This window comes from Schistocerca piceifrons, unplaced genomic scaffold (assembly GCF_021461385.2).
Source record: "Schistocerca piceifrons isolate TAMUIC-IGC-003096 unplaced genomic scaffold, iqSchPice1.1 HiC_scaffold_954, whole genome shotgun sequence".
Classification (NCBI taxonomy): Eukaryota; Metazoa; Arthropoda; class Insecta; order Orthoptera; family Acrididae; genus Schistocerca; species Schistocerca piceifrons.
In genome coordinates this window covers 1,175,001-1,180,000 of record NW_025729228.1, presented here as the reverse complement: position 1 = coordinate 1,180,000, position 5,000 = coordinate 1,175,001, and the positions used below count along the sequence as shown (strand labels likewise).

Here is a 5,000-nt window from a genome sequence, read left to right as displayed (position 1 = left end):
GGCGGATCGCTGGCTGGCATCGTTTATGGTTAGAACTAGGGCGGTATCTGATCGCCTTCGAACCTCTAACTTTCGTTCTTGATTAATGAAAACATACTTGGCAAATGCTTTCGCTTCTGTTCGTCTTGCGACGATCCAAGAATTTCACCTCTAACGTCGCAATACGAATGCCCCCGCCTGTCCCTATTAATCATTACCTCGGGTTCCGAAAACCAACAAAATAGAACCGAGGTCCTATTCCATTATTCCATGCACACAGTATTCAGGCGGGCTTGCCTGCTTTAAGCACTCTAATTTGTTCAAAGTAAACGTGCCGGCCCACCGAGACACTCAATAAAGAGCACCCTGGTAGGATTTCAACGGGGTCCGCCTCGGGACGCACGAGCACGCACGGGGCGGTCGCACGCCTTCGGCTCGCCCCACCGGCAGGACGTCCCACGATACATGCCAGTTAAACACCGACGGGCGGTGAACCAACAGCGTGGGACACAAATCCAACTACGAGCTTTTTAACCGCAACAACTTTAATATACGCTATTGGAGCTGGAATTACCGCGGCTGCTGGCACCAGACTTGCCCTCCAATAGATACTCGTTAAAGGATTTAAAGTGTACTCATTCCGATTACGGGGCCTCGGATGAGTCCCGTATCGTTATTTTTCGTCACTACCTCCCCGTGCCGGGAGTGGGTAATTTGCGCGCCTGCTGCCTTCCTTGGATGTGGTAGCCGTTTCTCAGGCTCCCTCTCCGGAATCGAACCCTGATTCCCCGTTACCCGTTACAACCATGGTAGGCGCAGAACCTACCATCGACAGTTGATAAGGCAGACATTTGAAAGATGCGTCGCCGGTACGAGGACCGTGCGATCAGCCCAAAGTTATTCAGAGTCACCAAGGCAAACGGACCGGACGAGCCGACCGATTGGTTTTGATCTAATAAAAGCGTCCCTTCCATCTCTGGTCGGGACTCTGTTTGCATGTATTAGCTCTAGAATTACCACAGTTATCCAAGTAACGTGGGTACGATCTAAGGAACCATAACTGATTTAATGAGCCATTCGCGGTTTCACCTTAATGCGGCTTGTACTGAGACATGCATGGCTTAATCTTTGAGACAAGCATATGACTACTGGCAGGATCAACCAGGGAGCTGCGTCAACTAGAGCTGAGCAGCCGGCCGCCCGGGAGTGTGTCCCGGGGGCCCGCGCGAACACGCAAGCGTCCGCTCAATCATTCTGCAAACAGGAGGAGGCTGAGCTCCCCTGCACAATACACCTCGAAACCCTCTCAGGTCCCGGCGGCGCGCAGCGCCGTCCCAAGTACTTGGTCGGGTTCGAGAGAGGCGCAATCGCCCGGAGTTAGGCGAGTAGACGCTTTCGGTGCGACCACCCGTGCTCCCAACTGAGCTTGCCGCTGCCGACAGAGGCCCGGGAGCGTGCTGTCGTGGCATTGCCGGCGGGAGACAACACGCGCCACCTACGGTGACCGGCAGCTCCAACGCCAGCGCCACAGAAGGACAAAAGCCCCACTTGGGTGCCGAAGCGAACTCTCCCAGCACAGCGCACGCGCCAACACATCCGCACAGCTGCGATACAAACCACCAGCGAGAACCGCTGGGGCGACCGAGCAGCAGACGGCGTCGCGGCGCCGAGCGCCGGGCGGCGGCGCATCCTCAACGCACACAGTCCTCAATCGGACCAGCACACTGAAGATGTCCACCGCGCTTCGCACCGGGCCCGCGAGGACCTACTTTGGCCGCACGGCGCCGCGCGCAGGGTGCGCCGGCGCGCAGCTGCGACGCCTGCCGCGTCCGTCGGCCGGCGCGCCTGCCACTGGCCGCCCCCACCAGCCGGCTGTAGCGCGTGCGCCCACGCACCGCGCGGCCAGCACGCCGGGAGGCGCCCCCTCACCGGCCGGGGACGGTCCCACCCAGCCACCGCCGCGTATCGCTTCACACCCAGATGCCGTTCAGTTTCGTCGGCATGGTGGGTATCGCTGGAACAACCGGTTAGTACCTCAACCTATCGTCGCCATCACCGATTCACCCCTAGCGAGAACAACCGCACCACAACAGGTTACCATTTGTTCATTTGCGTAACTTCACCAGAAAACGCAGGCGTCCATCGCCATTTGCAACTTCCACGATTATTGCATGCCTGTGTCAGGTGTCACGCCACACTACGTCTGCCCACATACACGCAACAAAATGTGCACGCCTAGACAATACGTGGAAGGTGGCCCCCGTATGTATGCGATGTCCATTGCTCGAACGACTGTCAACCGGCCTCTGTAGCATGTCGCAGATATGGAACGCGGTGCACCATGCCATCACGGTGTGTGAGGAGAGACGACTAGGTCCGAATACATCAACAGACAGCTCATGCTGATCGCCATCCACGGCGTCCGTTCCTCCCACACGTCTCTATGGCGTACCACACTGCAATCCAGCTCTCATAGGGAGACGACACGTAGCTGCGTGCACAATATTTGCACTGTATGGTCCGCCGTTTTTGGGCGCAGTCGTTGTACGGTCACACATGTGCCACGATGTATCATTCAGTACATAAGGACGAATGTGCAGTACAGATTGTGGTTTACGCGTACGACATTAGCGGACAGTTGACACAGGCCGCACCACAACGTAGCCTGAGTACGTCGCATGCGGAGGGCATTGAACATGCAAAGTTCTCACCAACCAGCTTGCGAAGGCAGGGGGCAAGGTGGGGACGTGGGGAGGGGCGGCATGTACGTCCTGCTGCCATCCACATTACAGTGTACAGCAGGAGCATGTGGAAAGTGAGCAAGACTTGCAAGGTGTTTAACATGAAGCGATACACAGGGGAGCGGGGAGTGCGAGTAGCGAACTATATTGCGAGGGTTGCGGGTGGGCAACACTACACTAATTGAACGAGTCGTATAACAATTACAGAGCAGGTTTAGGCGACAACGTGGGTTACGTTAGGCGACAACGTGGGTTACGTTAGGGGACAACGTGGGTTACGTTAGGGCACAACGTGGGTTAGGTTAAGGCACAACGTGGGTTAGGTTAAGGCACAACGTGGGTTAGGTTAAGGCACGACATGGGTTAGGTTAAGGCACGACATGGGTTAGGTTAAGGCACGACATGGGTTAGGTTAAGGCACAACATGGGTTAGGTTAAGGCACAACATGGGTTAGGTTAAGGCACAACATGGGTTAGGTTAAGGCACAACATGGGTTAGGTTAAGGCACAACATGGGTTAGGTTAAGGCACAACATGGGTTAGGTTAAGGCACAACATGGGTTAGGTTAAGGCACAACATGGGTTAGGTTAAGGCACAACATGGGTTAGGTTAAGGCACAACATGGGTTAGGTTAAGGCACAACATGGGTTAGGTTAAGGCACAACATGGGTTAGGTTAAGGCACAACATGGGTTAGGTTAAGGCACAACATGGGTTAGGTTAAGGCACAACATGGGTTAGGTTAAGGCACAACATGGGTTAGGTTAAGGCACAACATGGGTTAGGTTAAGGCACAACATGGGTTAGGTTAAGGCACAACATGGGTTAGGTTAAGGCACAACATGGGTTAGGTTAAGGCACAACATGGGTTAGGTTAAGGCACAACATGGGTTAGGTTAAGGCACAACATGGGTTAGGTTAAGGCACAACATGGGTTAGGTTAAGGCACAACATGGGTTAGGTTAAGGCACAACATGGGTTAGGTTAAGGCACAACATGGGTTAGGTTAAGGCACAACATGGGTTAGGTTAAGGCACAACATAGGTTAGGTTAAGGCACAACATAGGTTAGGTTAAGGCACAACATAGGTTAGGTTAAGGCACAACATAGGTTAGGTTAAGGCACAACATAGGTTAGGTTAAGGCACAACATAGGTTAGGTTAAGGCACAACATAGGTTAGGTTAAGGCACAACATAGGTTAGGTTAAGGCACAACATAGGTTAGGTTAAGGCACAACATAGGTTAGGTTAAGGCACAACATAGGTTAGGTTAAGGCACAACATAGGTTAGGTTAAGGCACAACATAGGTTAGGTTAAGGTACAACATAGGTTAGGTTAAGGTACAACATAGGTTAGGTTAAGGTACAACATAGGTTAGGTTAGGTTAGGTTACACGTTGTTGTAAGGAAAGGTGTAGGGGGGGGGCGGGGGCGGCAGGTTCGTTGATAGTGATTATAGTAAGTGAATGCTTGTGACATGATCAGATTTGTCACGTCAGGATGCACCTTTGGCTTATTAGAGGCGGCGCTCCAATTCTATGCTTGTGTCAGACCTGTGTCTTTGACTCATGTCATTGTTTGTGCGCTGTGACAGGAGGTACCATTGTGATGTTGGGTGCACCGTTGTATAGGACATGTGTGGGTGTTGGTGCCTGATCTGCGCAATGGTGGATGTCGAAAGGGTGGGATATTGTATTTTCCGCATGGACCTCCTGGTCTGGTTGTGATAGTGTGGATTGTGTAATGTGGCGGAGAGGATGCACTGGATGTTGTTCCATGCTGGTGCTTACATATTGTATGTGCGCCCGTTAGAAGCAGAGAGTGGTGCGTGATCAGAGTGGCTGGCTGACGTGTGGTTCCCATTGTGGGCAGACTCTTTCAGCATGTATACGGACAGTTGTATATATATTCTGTAGTTTGATGGCTCTGCATTGATTACTAATCAGCGCCGTGTGTACGGGTAATCTGGTTCCAGTCCAAAATGTTCCATCTGTGTACATTAGTGACAAAGACTCCCCTCATGCAGTGGGGCTCGGTCTGTTATAACTCTTCCGCGTAATATATTTGCCCCACGTTTTTGCGACTGCGAGTGCGAGTGCAACGCGCATGGGGACCGACATGCTGATGGCTCGGTATCGGACGCCGTACAGTGAGCAACGCGATCGCGTCTCTCGCTCGTAAGTGGTACAGGTCGCGGCTCATGTATAGGGACAGCGGGAATGTCGCATATTGGCAATAACTCTTCATGAAACGCACGTTATAGGGGTGGATTGCACTTTA

The 5,000-nt window shown here is 52.9% G+C and overlaps 1 non-coding gene across 1 annotated transcript in view; it reads right to left on the bottom strand.

The window, feature by feature from the left end:
* The window catches only part of LOC124773562, a 1,909-nt gene extending 762 nt beyond the window's left edge, over positions 1 to 1,147 (bottom strand). Inside the window, exon 1 of the ribosomal RNA XR_007014805.1 lies at positions 1 to 1,147. This exon is cut by the window's left edge and continues 762 nt beyond it. This is a non-coding gene — a ribosomal RNA (small subunit ribosomal RNA).
* Between the last annotated feature and the right edge of the window lie 3,853 nt (positions 1,148 to 5,000).